Source organism: Phyllobates terribilis, unplaced genomic scaffold (genome assembly GCF_046119375.1).
Source record: "Phyllobates terribilis strain yellow unplaced genomic scaffold, ASM4611937v1 Scaffold_150__1_contigs__length_4496277, whole genome shotgun sequence".
Classification (NCBI taxonomy): Eukaryota; Metazoa; Chordata; class Amphibia; order Anura; family Dendrobatidae; genus Phyllobates; species Phyllobates terribilis.
In genome coordinates this window covers 4352471-4368047 of record NW_027362910.1, presented here as the reverse complement: position 1 = coordinate 4368047, position 15577 = coordinate 4352471, and positions in this window count along the sequence as shown.

Below are 15577 nucleotides of genomic sequence, written 5' to 3'. Positions count from 1 at the left end.
CTTTAAATTCGATTTCCCTCTATGCCAGTCCTTTCACCGAGCTAAATACAGCTCTCAGCAAAAAAAGCTGTGGACTGGCTCTGTACTGTCCCTGGCCACATTCACCTGTCCACGTGTTTGTGGTTAGGCGGTCCTTCCCAGTAAGTGCACTGGGGAGAGCACGGGTAATGTTGTGGGACCCGTGCTTGTGGAAGACGGAGACGACCCCGGGAGAAACAGTGGCGGCTGGGGACCGAGTTTGGACACCCGGCCGCTGCTGGCATGAGGTTATGAAAAGCTTCCGCCTTCACGAGCCTAAAAGGCCACATTTCAAGTGAAAGCAGCTTTAGAGGACTTCTTGGGAGAAATGACAGCTGGGTAGATATGGTTTCCCAAGTCCTTTCACCAAGCTAAAGAATATGGCTGTGGTGAAATACAACTCAGCAGAAAAAGCTGTGAACTGGCTCCGTACCTTCCCTGGCCACATTCACCTGTCCACGTGTTTGTGGTTAGGCGGTCCTTCCCAGTAAGTGCACTGGGGAGGGCACGGGTAATGTTGTGGTAACCGTGCTTGTGGAAGGAGGAGACGACACCGGGAGAAACAGTGGCGGCTGGGGAGAGGAGTATGGACACCCGGCCGCCTCCTGCATGAGGTTATCAAAAGCTTCCGCCTCCACGAGCCTAAAAGGCCACATTTTCAAGTGCAAGCAGCTGTGAAAAATTTGGCAGTATAGTATTGCAGCCTGTGGGTGGGTGGGTGGGTGGCTGCATACTTGCGCTTGCATTCCAAGGAATGGGGTAGGGACAACTGAACGCTGCACTGGGACAAGGACGTGGACAGTGATTGTTGCAAGTCTGCAACGACAGGTGCATGGCGGGAGGCATCTTCGCATGTGCCAAGGATCACTTATGATGGCCACACTTTTAGGCAGTGACCTGGGAGTCAGAAATGCTTCCAGAGGTCTTCCCCATGCTGTTCCCATGTCTTTTCAGCACTGTATGCATGTGTCTGATGATGTGTCATACACCACATGGCCAGATAAGGTTGTAAAATGTTAAAATTACATTTCCCAGTGAATGCATTTGTCTTTGTTGAAAGCAATGCTAAAGTGCAAAAACGCATCAAAAACGCTACGTGTGAACATAGCCCAAGGTGTGGAGGAGTATTTTTTGTTATTTGTTTTGCCTTATATACAATCATTACCCTGGAAAGGATGTTCCTTAATATATTTCCCAGGAAAATCCATTTTGGTTTTGTTTTTGTATGTTTTATTGTGAGTCCGTAAAAGTGGTGTAATTCTCTGACAACGTTGTAGACAGTAGTGTCCTGGGAGTCAGAAATGCTTCCAGGGGTCTTCCCCATGTCATTTGAGCACTGTTCCCATCCATTTGGGCAATTTTTAGGCCCTCTGCAGACCGCCGGGGGGAGCCGCCTGAAAAATGCTCGAGTTTCCCATAGACTTACATTGGGCTCGTTGCTCGGGTCGAGCACCTGAGTATTCCAATTTGCTCGACCCGAGCAACGAGTACCCGATTATTTTTTATGCTCGCTCATCACTAATCCTAACCCATATCACTAAAGGAGTTACATGTGCTGTCAGGGTTAGGCCTCAGCTAGCCCAGTACTCAGTCCTGTAGGCAAGCAGCAAAGTCACAGCAGGAATTTCAGTAAGCAACAAGGGTTTTTTTTTTTAAATGGCCTAAAAAGAGTGAAGAAGCCAAGTTCTAGTTTCAGCAATAAGACAAAAAAAAGAAAATTGGAAAATCATACAATGACATGCCTCCACATAAACCATGAAGAACCCAGCAATGCAAATCTCATAAAACAGCAGCACAATGTAAAAGTGGAATTTACCTATAACCAGACAACATGCAAGTAACTTAACCCTTGCACCCGCCAGAGCCCTTCCACTTACCCTGGTCATCACAGCTGCCATCTTTACACCCTCTCATAAAGGCCCTCATCACAGCACACAATCTGCTGACTGCTTCCTCTCTGTGGTTTAAATCCTGGAAGCTGGCAGGAGATTGGCCAGGAGACCATCAGTAAGCAGCTGCTGCAATTCATGTCTGATTTCTAGCCAGGATTGGGGCTCATTCACAGGATTGTATTTTTGGTCCGGGTGCTGTCTGTTGAAATAACGGACCACACTCGGACCATTGTTATTCAGTGACACAGTGCAGATGAGACTTTTTTTTTTCACTGAATTTGTGTGAGAAAAATAGTGCTGCGTGCTCTGGTTTCTTCTATAAATCAGATGAGACTCGCACATTCAAGTCTGGGTGCGTAAAAAAAATCAGATGCCATACAGAGCCATAGTATAGCTTTCGATTTTTACAGATACATTGCAAAGGCATTACACATTAATCTAATTCTCTACCTAAACAGCGCATAACAAACACTGCTTGACACATTGACTTGGTGGATAAAAGATTGGCCACAGCCTTTATTAAAATATTTAAACACTAGCTTAATTTGGTCTGCCACATTAAGTTTCATGACAGATCATTTTAATAGTAAAAAAAAATAATCTTAATAGTAAAAAAAAAGTAATCTTAAGAGTAAAAAAAAATAATCTTATTTAGTTACTCGTACATCCAAAATTTCAGATGTCTAACTTCAAAACTGACGGATTCCATACAATCTTTGAACCCCTATAATATGAAGAGGGAAACTCTTGAGGGTGGAATTATCAAAATTCCTTTCTTGGTGCTCATTTAAGCTATAATAGAACCTATCTGCAAATTTCAAGATGCTAAGTTCAGTGGTTTCGGCTGTGCGTTGACCGCTAGGTGTGTCAGTCAATCAGGTTTACAGTTTTATATAATCTTCGCCTGTATGGTGTGTTTATAAAAAGTAGCCCTATGTCCTTCCCCAGGCTTGAAATTATCCATATCAAATTTCATCACAAACGGATTACTAAACACTGATTAATAAACAGGACGGACTGAAGTTACTTGCGTTTAATATTGTTCGTGTTAGTAAAGAATTAGTATGTAATTGGAATAATGGACATCTGCAGGTAATTTATCTATGTGTTTTTACTGCAATATACTCCTGTAAACTATGTTATTTGATTTCTTTCGTTCAGCGAAAATATGTAGATTTTGCGATTTAGAAACACGTGAGCAAGCTACGTATAGCTGACCGTGGGAAAAACAGGGCGTGCCTAAATGTATCCCCGCTACCTTCAAAGTTTGCCCTTGCGATTTATTGATGGTCATTGAAAATGCAACTTTAAGTGGGAACTGCAAACGTTTGAAATTAAAGGGTAAGTTATTGGGTATTATTGGGATGCGTGGTATAAGAATATATTCACCCTTAGCTTCTCCAGTTAAAATTGTGGCCTTTACAATGTGCCTGCTTAGTTCAGTGACTCGCAATCTAGTGCCATTACATAATCTCGGGGCGTCCAAGTTGCGCATTAAAAAAACGGGTATACCGACCTTTAATTCGAGCTTATGAGATGGGACCCCGGATAGCTCCAAAGAGTTAAGATAGTCGACGGGGTAGCTCGTACAGTCTTCAGATGACATGACTGTGTCGATGGTGTTGTAGGTTGTTGCATCGCTGGTTACTTGGTCCAAGATAATTTTATTGATTTTCGCAACTGTTTCATTTCTTGGTGCTAGTATAGTTCTTTCACATAGCCAATTTTCATCGTGGATGTTTTGTTGCAAATTTGGAAAAACTTGAGCAATAAGTGCGTCTTCCGAATCCACAACATGACAAAATTGGTTAGTGAATAGAACCATACCTTCTTCGTCAGTTTCGATTCGACCTTCACCGATCTCGAGCAGTTTCTCAGCGTACGCGCCCGACTCTAGATCACTGAATAACTGGACACGCATGTTGGTGGTGAGGTGCAGCTTTTCAACTTTGGTCCATAAATATGAGGATTTCAGACATGCGTTAATTTCGTCTGCTGCAGTGCCTCGCTCGATGACAGGCAAAGTTTGCCTAAAGTCCCCAGCCAATAAAACAACCACACCACCCATTATTGTTTGTTTACTGTGTAAGTCTTGTAGACAACGATCAAGAGCTTCGATGGCGCGTTTGTGTGACATTGTGCACTCGTCCCACACGATTAGTTTGCACTTTTGCAACAGGAGGCCACGGGCGCTGCTCTTGCTGATATTACACGATGGGGTTTCTTCGTTCACCAGATTAAGAGGTAATTTAAAGACTGAATGTGCCATCCGTCCACCGCTTAGCAATGTTGCAGCAATTCCAGAGGAAGCCACAGCTAATGCAACGTTATGACCGCTACGAATTTTTGCTAAAAGTAAATTAAGCAAGAAAGTATTTCCTGTACCACCCGGGGCATCAAGGAAAAAAAGTCCGCCTTCACCATTCTCAACTCGTCCTACTATTTTGTGATAAATCTCTCTTTGATCAGGTAGCAAACGTGGCTCAGTTTCGCAAACGTGAGCGTCTAACTGGTTGGTATCATAGCTTAGCTCTTTTATCAACTCGTTCGACAGCTCTCCTCTACGCCGCGGTGAGGGTAGACTAAAATCGGACAATTTCTTTCCAGAAATTATTAATATTTTGTCCTCGATAAGCCCCAACGCCTCATTGAAACAGAGATCATCGTTAACGTGATCCATTCTTTCAAATCTGTGCATGATATCCTCTGATAACGCAGTTTTATACTTGTGCCAGAGTTGTAGAGGATTGGATAAACCGCAAGTGCATATCAATATGGCAAACAGCTCTCTTATTTGCGCCGGGGAGCGACATAGCACGGCCTCTTCTAAGGTGGTATCCTAGTGGTTATCATCTTCCAACAACCCCATCTTCTCACACACCTGCCGAAAAGTTGCAAGTTCTTGACCTTCAAATGTTTTTAAATCCGAGAAGTTGGTTGGACCCCTTATTACATTCAGCAGCATACGCAAGCAATAACATTCAAAATTGCTAACGTGCACCGTGTAAATGCGACCTAGAGCGTCTCCTGCCTTCACACCTGGCCAGCCATCGACAGGTGTTCCTTGTAAACGACGTTTTCATTGCTTCCGAGCTACATTCCAAGTATAGTAGCGAGGCACGTCAATGTAAAGTAATGTTTTTGCAAACGTATCACTTTGGCACAACAGGAAAAATGCAGTTAGTGTAGTTTTAGGTGGTGCTTCTAATCTCTCTCTAAAATTATTTTCCATAAAGTAAACCCTCTCGCCATTGGGTAAATGAATCACGAGATGAGTGACGGTTGGGTGTCTCTCGTGCAGAGGCAGACCTAAGATCCGCCACGTTGCTTCGTTACTACTAACATATCGGCCGTTTCTAAAGGTCTGCACCTCATCTCTTGGGTCAATGTTAACATTCCCTATCTGGCGGATGTTAAAAATAGCCTTGTCGCTACCCTTATTAATATATTTACAAATATATTTTATCGCCTGTACCGTATTACAGAACTCTACATTTAAATGAAAATTAAAATTTTTTGATAAGAGTGGAGAATATGGGACCACCCAGCTATTGTCCACCAATATTTCCTGTGTTCCTCTACGGGTTTTTATAATCGTCGTGCGTCCACCATTCTCTGGTGCTCTGCGCCTGTACAAAGAAAGGATAACCTTTGTCATTGGTTTGAGTATCTTTTAAAAGCTTCCTCGGATATTTTTTGGTACATTTTGTAACGGGTCTGGGAGGCGGAACCTCTGAGCTACTATACAAGGGGGCGGTCCTTGTAAGGGAGCGGGTGGCGACCAGGGAAGATGGGCAGGCAGTCACAGCAGGTGACCGGGACAGTCTCTGAGTGAACGGGCTGGAGGTCACGGCAAGTGACCGGGGCAGTCTCTGGATGAACGGGCAGGAGGTCACGGCAAGTGACCGGGGCAGTCTCTGGATGAACGGGCAGGAGGTCACGGCAAGTGACCGGGGCAGTCTCTGGATGAACGGGCAGGAGGTCACGGCAAGTGACCGGGGCAGTCTCTGGGTAAAGGGTAGGTACGACCTGTGATGGCAGAGCCTCCAGGTAGGCTAGCAGGCAGATGGTAGATGTGTGCTCCCAGGTGAGCAAGTGAGAGTCTCTGGAATGGCAGGTGGTCACAGCACGTGACGGCGGAGCCTCCAGGTAGGCTAGCAGGCAGGTAACAGGTGTGCGCTCCCAGGTGAGCGGGCAGGAGTCTCTGGAATGGCAGGTGGTCACAGCACGTGACGGCGGAGCCTCCAGGTAGGCTAGCAGGCAGGTAGCAGGTGTGCGCTCCCAAGTGAGCGGGCAGGAGTCTCTGGAATGGCAGGTGGTCACAGCACGTGACGGCGGAGCCTCCAGGTAGGCTAGCAGGCAGGTAGCAGATGTGCGCTCCCAGGTGAGCGGGCAAGCTGGTCCATAGACAGACTGACAGGAGTAGGAAGGCAGACCGTCGGACCTCAGGCTAGCAAGCAGGTAGGAGGAATGTCAGGCAGGAAACAGACAGCAAACTGGCAGGATTCTGGCAGGTAACTGGCTGGTAACTGGCAACGGGACCTGAGGGCTGAAGCAGAGTAGTGAACAGTGCAACAACATTGCTCGGGCACCTCCATTTTGGAGGAGGTGCCTTATATATGGTGAAGTCCTCCGGCCATTGGCCAGGGACTCCTTAGGACGGCGCGCGCGGCCCCTTTAAGAGGGAGGGAGCGCGCGCGCCCTAAGCACAGTGGCCGGGAAGGAGCGCGCGCTGCCAGCAGAGCAGGAGGAGGACGCCGGGCTCGGAGCAGAGGGGTGAGGGGAACAGCGTCCCTGCCTAGCAGAGGGCAGGGACGCCGGCGCTACAGTACCCCCCCTTTAGGCCCCCCCTTTTTTAGGCCAGAGAGAAATTTAGCTAGGATGAGAGGGGCATGGATGTTCTCCCGGGGCTCCCACGTTCTCTCTTCAGGACCAAACCCCTTCCAATCTACTAGAAAAAGGGTCTTCCCTCTTACCCTTTTGGTGGCCAGAATGTTCTCTACCTCAAATTCGTTTTCAGCGGAAACCGGAGCAGGAGGCGTACCTGTAGACTTGGAAAAAGAGTTAAGTACCACAGGTTTGAGGAGAGATACATGGAAGGAGTTAGGGATCCGCAAGTTGGCCGGGAGTGTTATGTTCTGCTACCAAAGCTAAGGAAAGAGAGGAGATCTGTCCCTACTATAGGACTCAGCTGAATCCCTACGATGTAACAGGGAACCTGATCCTGCGATCAGACCTGCTAAAGTCCTAATCTAGTCTGTACGGAGACCTATAGATGTGGGGAGGGAATCCCTACAAATACTAAGGACTGGGAGGAATATGGGACACCTCCTAACAGAAATAGTAGCAGACAGACGAACAAACAAAATAGATAGAACATAGAGGTCCGTAGACCAAGCAAACTAACAGAGCTAGATACAGAGCACAGGCTAGCTAGAAAGTAGATATACAATGAAGTCCAGCAAAGCCAGAAGGGCGGAGCAGGATTAAATAGGCCAACAAGGTCATGTGACCAGCAAAGGAAAAAAAAACTAACAGCAAGGTTCTAACAGTACCCCCCCTTCTAAGAGGATCCTCCGGATCCCCTAGGACCAGGCTTATCAGGAAATCTCCTGTGAAACGCTCTGATAAGTCTGGACGCGGAAACATCATCTGACCTCACCCAAGAGTTATCCTCGGGTCCGAAACCTTTCCAGGCCACAAGATACTGCAAACTACCTCTATACCGTCTAGAGTCAAGGATGCGAGAAATTTCATATTCCCCGTCCTCCACCACCGGAGGAACAGAGGCAGAGGCGTCACCATCCGACACAACAGCTTTTTTTAACAGAGAGACATGAAAGACCGGATTAATTCTCCAGGAGAATTGGTTGACAACCTGAAGCACCTTAAAGGGCCCTACAAACTTGGGACCCAATTTCTTAGAAGGAATCCTCAACCGCAGATTCCTAGAGGACAACCAAACCATGTCACCAACAGCGAACAAAACCTCCTGTCGTTTCCTATCAAAGTAGTCTTTAGATTTTCTGTTGGCCTCCTGAAGATTACCACGCACATCCGTCCAAACTCTTTCCAAATCACCGGAAAAATTCTCCTCCTCAGGCACGGCAGATCCCAACTTGGAGAACGACCCAAACGACGGATGTCTCCCAGAACAACAAAAAAAAGGCGAACAACCAGCAGAAGAAGATGTATGATTGTTCAGAGCAAATTCGGCAAGTGGCAGAAACTCAGACCACCCCTCTTGATTGTCTGCCACAAAACAACGCAAGAACTGCTCAACATCCTGGTTTTTCCTTTCTGTCTGGCCATTAGATTCAGGATGATATCCGGACGAAAACGACAAATGAATTCCCAACCTGTCACAAAAGGCATGCAGTCTTCTATCCACCCGTATAGCTAATTGCATAGCCTGTTGCAAATCCTCAGGTGTAGGATAAGCAATTAGCAGGTCTTTAACCCTTTCACTGAGCCCAGCAAGAAATAGACTTTTCAGAGCAGAATCGTTCCACCCTGTTTGAGTGGACCAACGACGAAAATGAGTACAATATTTTTCCACATTACCTGATCCTTGTTTTAAACGTCTCAACTCAGTCTCAGCTGATGCCACACGGTCAGGATCATCATATAATAATCCTAAAGCAGAAAAAAAACTATCCACTGATCTGAAGCATGTATCACTAGGTTGCAAAGAAAAGGCCCACTCCTGAGGCTCTTTGCGCAAAAGTGACATTATGAACCCTACGCGCTGGGATTCATCCCCAGAGGACTTGGGTCTCAAACGAAAATACAATAAGCAAGCATTTTTAAATGAAAAAAATTCTCGATGTTCACCAAAAAATAAATCCGGCAAACATACCTTAGGCTCCAAGAAATATGCTCCAGGACAGTTACTCACGTGCTGACGGAGCTCGGCCACTTCCAGAGAGAGTCCCTGCAGGTGTTTAGCCAAATCCTGAACCGACACCATGATGGAACAAAAAAAAAAAAAAAAATCTTTCCTTAGAGAATTTGCAGGCTGGACTTACTGTTATGTTCTGCTACCAAAGCTAAGGAAAGAGAGGAGATCTGTCCCTACTATAGGACTCAGCTGAATCCCTACGATGTAACAGGGAACCTGATCCTGCGATCAGACCTGCTAAAGTCCTAATCTAGTCTGTACGGAGACCTATAGATGTGGGGAGGGAATCCCTACAAGTACTAAGGACTGGGAGGAATATGGGACACCTCCTAACAGAAATAGTAGCAGACAGACGAACAAACAAAATAGATAGAACATAGAGGTCCGTAGACCAAGCAAACTAACAGAGCTAGATACAGAGCACAGGCTAGCTAGAAAGTAGATATACAATGAAGTCCAGCAAAGCCAGAAGGGCAGAGCAGAATTAAATAGGCCAACAAGGTCATGTGACCAGCAAAGGAAAAAAAACCTAACAGCAAGGTTCTAACAGGGAGTTTCAATTTATAGGCCACCGGGTTGATCTGACTGATGACCTCCAGAGGACCGATGAACCGAGGCCCTAACTTATAGGAAGGAATCTTGAGCCGGACATACTTGGACGAGAGCCAGACCTTATCCCCTGGACGGAATTGAGGAGGATCCAGACGTTTTTTGTCAGCATGTCTTTTCATACGCTCGGATGACAGAAGGAGTGCGGATCAGGTACTCTCCCATATGGAGGAAAATTTGTTAACAAGAGATTCCGCAGCCGGATTGTCCACCGAGGTGAAGACGGGAAATGGGATCCGAGGATGCTGACCGAAGACAACAAAAAACGGGGATTTGGAGGAAGATTCGCTCTTGTGATTGTTGTAAGAAAATTCGGCCCATGGCAGGAGATCCACCCAGTCTGAATGGTGGGCATTAACGAAGTGCCGGAGGTAACTGGTCAGGTTCTGATTCATCCGCTCCACTTGACCATTAGACTGTGTGTGGTAAGCGGAGGAGAAGTCCAGGGTGACGTCAACAGTTTACAAGTGGCTCTCCAGAAGCGTGAGGTGAACTGTACCCCACGATCCGACACGATGTGGAGGGGCAGGCCATGAAGACGGAAGATGTGGCGGATAAAGTCTTTAGCCAGCTTGGGTGCAGACGGGAGGCCTGGCAGGGGAACGAAATGAGCCATCTTGGAAAAGCGGTCAGCGACCACCCAAATGACCGTACAACCGGCAGAGACGGGGAGATCAGTTATAAAGTCCATTGCTATATGCTGCCAGGGGGCAGCAGGTACTGGGAGCGGAAGGAGGCGACCGGCTGGCAGATGTCTCGGAACCTTGTTGCGGGCGCAGGACACACAGGCAGAAACAAAGTCTATTACGTCCTTGTGCAGGGTAGGCCACCAGTAGTGCCGGGTAATAAGCTGGAGGGTCTTTTTCTGACCGGCGTGGCCAGCTAGTTTAGACGAGTGACCCCAGTGTAGGATCTTCTCCCGATCAGGTACTGATACGAACGTCTTACCGGGAGGGAGACGATTTAGACTCACGGGAGCCACCTGCATTACTCTGGCTGGATCGATGATGTGTTTCGGTTCCTCCTCGAGATCAGACACCAGAAAGGATCGGATAAGGCGTCCGCCTTGATGTTTTTGTCAGCCGGGCGAAAATGAAGAATAAAATCAAAGCGAGCAAAAAACAAGGACCACCGAGCTTGGCGCGGGTTAAGTCTCTGGGCATGCTGGAGGTAAGCCAAGTTCTTGTGGTCAGTGTAAATTATTACCGGGTGAAGAGCCCCTTCGAGCAGGTAACGCCACTCCTCCAATGCCAGCTTGATGGCCAATAACTCTCGATCTCCAATGGAATAGTTGCGCTCAGAAGAGGAAAAGAGTTTGGAGAAGAAGCCACAAGTTATCATTCTCCCGGAAGATGATTTTTGGGTAAGTACCGCTCCGGCTCCAGAGGAGGAGGCGTCAACCTCCAGGAAGAACTGCTTGTTGCCATCTGGGCGATGCAGCACCGGGGCGGAAGAGAAGGCCTGTTTTAAGGAAAGAAAGGCCTCCTCTGCTTCGGGCGGCCACTCTCTGGGATTAGTGCCCTTATGGGTGAGCGCGGAAATTGGGGCAGTCCGGGAAGAGAAGTGCGGTATGAAGAGGCGGTAGTAGTTGGCGAAGCCCAGGAACCGCTGAATGGCCTTCAACCCCTCCGGTCGGGGCCATTTCTCGATGGCAGACAGTTTCTCTGGATCCATTCGTAGGCCGGTCTGAGAAATAATGTAGCCCAAAAACGGAAGCGAGGTCTGCTCAAAGAGGCACTTCTCATATTTAGCGAAGAGGTGATTCTGCCTGAGCCTGAGCAGCACCTGACGAATGTCTCTCCGGTGAGTCTGGAGATCCGGAGAGAAGACCAAGATGTCGTCCAGGTACACCACTACGCAGGAGTAGAGAAGGTCCCGGAAGATGTCATTGACCAACTCTTGAAAGACGGCAGGAGCGTTACAGAGACCAAAGGGCATTACCAGATATTCATAGTGGCCGTCCCGGGTGTTGAATGCAGTCTTCCATTCATCCCCTTGACGGATACGGACCAGGTTGTACGCCCCACGGAGGTCCAGTTTGGTGAAGATTCTAGCCCCCCTCAGACGATCAAATAATTCTGGAATGAGCGGAAGGGGGTACTTATTCTTCACCGTGATCTGGTTAAGGCCTCTATAGTCTATGCAGGGACGGAGAGAGCCGTCCTTCTTTTTTATGAAAGAGAAGCCTGCTCCCGCCGGGGAGGTGGATTTCCGGATGAATCCCCTGGCCAAATTCTCCTCAATATATTCGGACATCGACCGGGTCTCCGCAGCGGACAATGGGTAAATACGCCCACGGGGAGGCGTAGCACCGGGTAACAGGTCGATAGGACAGTCGTATGGTCTATGAGGGGGTAATGTCTCTGCCTCCTTTTTATTAAAGACATCAGCAAATGACCAATAGGGAATCGGAAGTCCAGGTAGATTAGTTGGGGTAGGAGAAGGACGGGCGGGATGAACAGGAACCAAACAAGTCTTATGACAGTCCTGTCCCCAGCGAAGGACTTCTCCAGTCTGCCAGTCAAGCACGGGTGCATGTCTCTGGAGCCAAGGTAGACCTAGTAAGAGGGCGTGAGAGAGTCCAGGCAGAACATGAAAAGAAATGCTCTCAGAATGCAGCATTCCCACCTGCAGAGTTACGGATTCGGTGATGAGTTGGATGGGACGTGGTAAGAGGCCCCCATCCACAGCAGCGACAGATAATGGTATAGCCAGAGGTTTGGTGGGAATGCGGTATTTTTCTACCAGGGCCTGTGAAATAAGATTCCCGGCCGCTCCAGAGTCAAGTTGGGCTAGTTCGAAAAAACGATTCTCCCCGCAGATAATTGAGACTGACAGCAGCAGAGATGGAGAGGATTTATTCTTGTCTAGGTCGACCTCTCTGAGCGAACCTAGACACAGGCGTTTCCCGACCTCTCCGGGCAGGTACGGATCCGGTGCTCCTTACTGCCACAGTAGAAGCAGCTCCCCTCGGCACGGCGTAAGTCCTGACGGGTTTTGACCATCTTGGTCTGGTCGACCTGCATAGGCTCAGGAGAGTGTACCTGGGGAGAAACGGAGGGAGTGACGGATTTCTGAAAAGTAGGAGCTAGACGTGGAAACCTCCTCTCACGGGTGACTTCTTTGGCACGCTCCTGGAACCGTAGGTCAATCCGGGTGGCAAGAGTTATTAGGTCATCGAGAGTGGTAGGAATGTCTCGACCGGCAAGTTCATCTTTAATACGGCCGGACAGACCCTCCCAGAAGACAGATACCAGAGCGTCGTTATCCCAGGCGAGCTCCGAGGCAAGGGTACGGAACCGTATGGCATATTGGCCCACGGTGAGACTTCCCTGACGGAGGCGTAGCAGAGATGATGCGGATGAGGTCTTCCGTCCAGGTTCGTCGAAGACTTTCCGGAAAGCCGTGAGAAAGGCAGGCAAGTCGGACACCAGGGGGTCTCCTCTCTCCCATAGAGGATTTAGCCAGGCCAGGGCCTCCCCGGTGAGATGGGACATGATGAAGGCAATTTTGGCCCGGTCGGAGTTAAACTGGTGGGACAGGAGTTCAAAGTGCAGGGTGCACTGATTTATAAAGCCCCGAGCCTGAGCGGAGTCGCCTCCGAAGCGAGGAGGTGCAGAAAGCCGGGGTCCGGGGTAGGATACCATAGTATTGGTGGGCAGCGGAGCTGCCGGATTGCGAGTCATGGCACTGGCGGTGGTTGCTGGTGGAGCAGTCAGAGTGTCCAGGCGAGAATTGACATTCCGCAGGTGACCCAGGATGGACTCCTGTTGGGACCTCTGACGGGACAGTTCATGACACAGGTCCGAGAGTGAGGGCGCTTGGGTGCCACCGGGTTCCATGGCCCGAGCAAACTGTAACGGGTCTGGGAGGCGGAACCTCTGAGCTACTATACAAGGGGGCGGTCCTTGTAAGGGAGCGGGTGGCGACCAGGGAAGACGGGCAGGCAGTCACAGCAGGTGACCGGGACAGTCTCTGAATGAACGGGCTGGAGGTCACGGCAAGTGACCGGGTCAGTCTCTGGATGAACGGGCAGGAGGTCACGGCAAGTGACCGGGGCAGTCTCTGGATGAACGGGCAGGAGGTCACGGCAAGTGACCGGGGCAGTCTCTGGATGAACGGGCAGGAGGTCACGGCAAGTGACCGGGGCAGTCTCTGGATGAAAGGGCAGGAGGTCACGGCAAGTGACCGGGGCAGTCTCTGGGTAAAGGGTAGGTACGACCTGTGATGGCAGAGCCTCCAGGTAGGCTAGCAGGCAGATGGTAGATGTGTGCTCCCAGGTGAGCAAGCGAGAGTCTCTGGAATGGCAGGTGGTCACAGCACGTGACGGCGGAGCCTCCAGGTAGGCTGGCAGGCAGGTAACAGGTGTGCGCTCCCAGGTGAGCGGGCAGGAGTCTCTGGAATGGCAGGTGGTCACAGCACGTGATGGCGGAGCCCCCAGGTAGGCTAGCAGGCAGGTAGCAGGTGTGCGCTCCCAGGTGAGCGGGCAGGAGTCTCTGGAATGGCAGGTGGTCACAGCACGTGACGGCGGAGCCTCCAGGTAGGCTAGCAGGCAGGTAGCAGATGTGCGCTCCCAGGTGAGCGGGCAAGCTGGTCCATAGACAGACTGACAGGAGTAGGAAGGCAGACCGTCGGACCTCAGGCTAGCAAGCAGGTAGGAGGAATGTCAGGCAGGAAACAGACAGCAAACTGGCAGGATTCTGGCAGGTAACTGGCTGGTAACTGGCAACGGGACCTGAGGGCTGAAGCAGAGTAGTGAACAGTGCAACAACATTGCTCGGGCACCTCCATTTTGGAGGAGGTGCCTTATATATGGTGAAGTCCTCCGGCCATTGGCCGGGGACTCCTTAGGACGGCGCGCGCGGCCCCTTTAAGAGGGAGGGAGCGCGCGCGCGCCCTAAGCACAGTGGCCGGGAAGGAGCGCGCTCTGCCAGCAGAGCGGGAGGAGGACGCCGGGCTCGGAGCAGAGGGGTGAGGGGAACAGCGTCCCTGCCTAGCAGAGGGCAGGGACGCCGGCGCTACACATTTTCCTTCCTTCATGCATGGCGATGAAGAATTGAATGTACCACATGGCCCGTGAATCATATTCTTTGTCACTGTATCATAGAGCTTTTGATCGGTTTCTGGGTTTGGTATCTCAGCACATATGATTTCGTCAATTTGGTTCGGATGCAATTTTTCCTTTAACCACAGCAGTAAGTGCACATGAGGCAAACCTCGCTTTTGCCACTCGATCGAGTACATGAAGCATTGCATATCACCAAATATGTTACCTTTTGTAAGTAGAGCTACCAACTTCTGTACTTTTATTCTAAATACTCGAGCTGTTAAGTCTTGTCTGTCCGTTGAATTTTGACCAGCCATAAGCTCTTTGGTGATTTCTGGCCAAGCGGGGTTGCAAGTCATTGTAATAAATAAATCAGGCCTCCCATAATTACGTACGTATGTGAACGCATCTTGTGTGTATTCGTGTAGGTATCTCGGGCTATTTACAAATGATGACGGGAGAATCACCATCTGACCTAAGTTATTTGGATCCAAATCCGCATCATTTCTTATTGCATCTTGCAAGTGAATATAATTTTCTGCGCGCAGTTTTTTTTGATTTAAAGAAATGAACCTTAAGCGCTCACTTTCCATCTTTACATACATGTCGACCAGAAACTGATGAAGTAGGAGCCTACACTTAAGCATCAAATTAAAATCGCTGCGACGGACCATCAAGTGAAAGGCATAAAAATCTTTGCAGGACACCTTTTTGCTTGGCATTGCTTGTTTGGTAATTGGATTTATCTGAGGAATATCAATGCTGTACCCCTCTTGTCCTTTCCAAAAAATTATTGGGTACTCGAGAGCGTCATAGAATCTATGTGTATCGGGAACCCTAGTGAGCATGCCATCGCGCGGCTGCACAACGATGTCCCGAGACATAGTTTGTTCGCTACTAACTATTACAGCAGCTATTTCATTTGTAGTAGGGGCATTGAATCGTCTCTCATGTTGACCACGTGGTACACGGTCTGGGTGAATCACTACTTTGAAATGATCGTCATTGATCATTCTGTCTCTAGCCGTTTTAAATTCATGCACCAAAATGTTGTGGTCTTGAAGTACTCGTTGTAATTTTTTAACTATGTTTCTATCTACGCTTTGCACG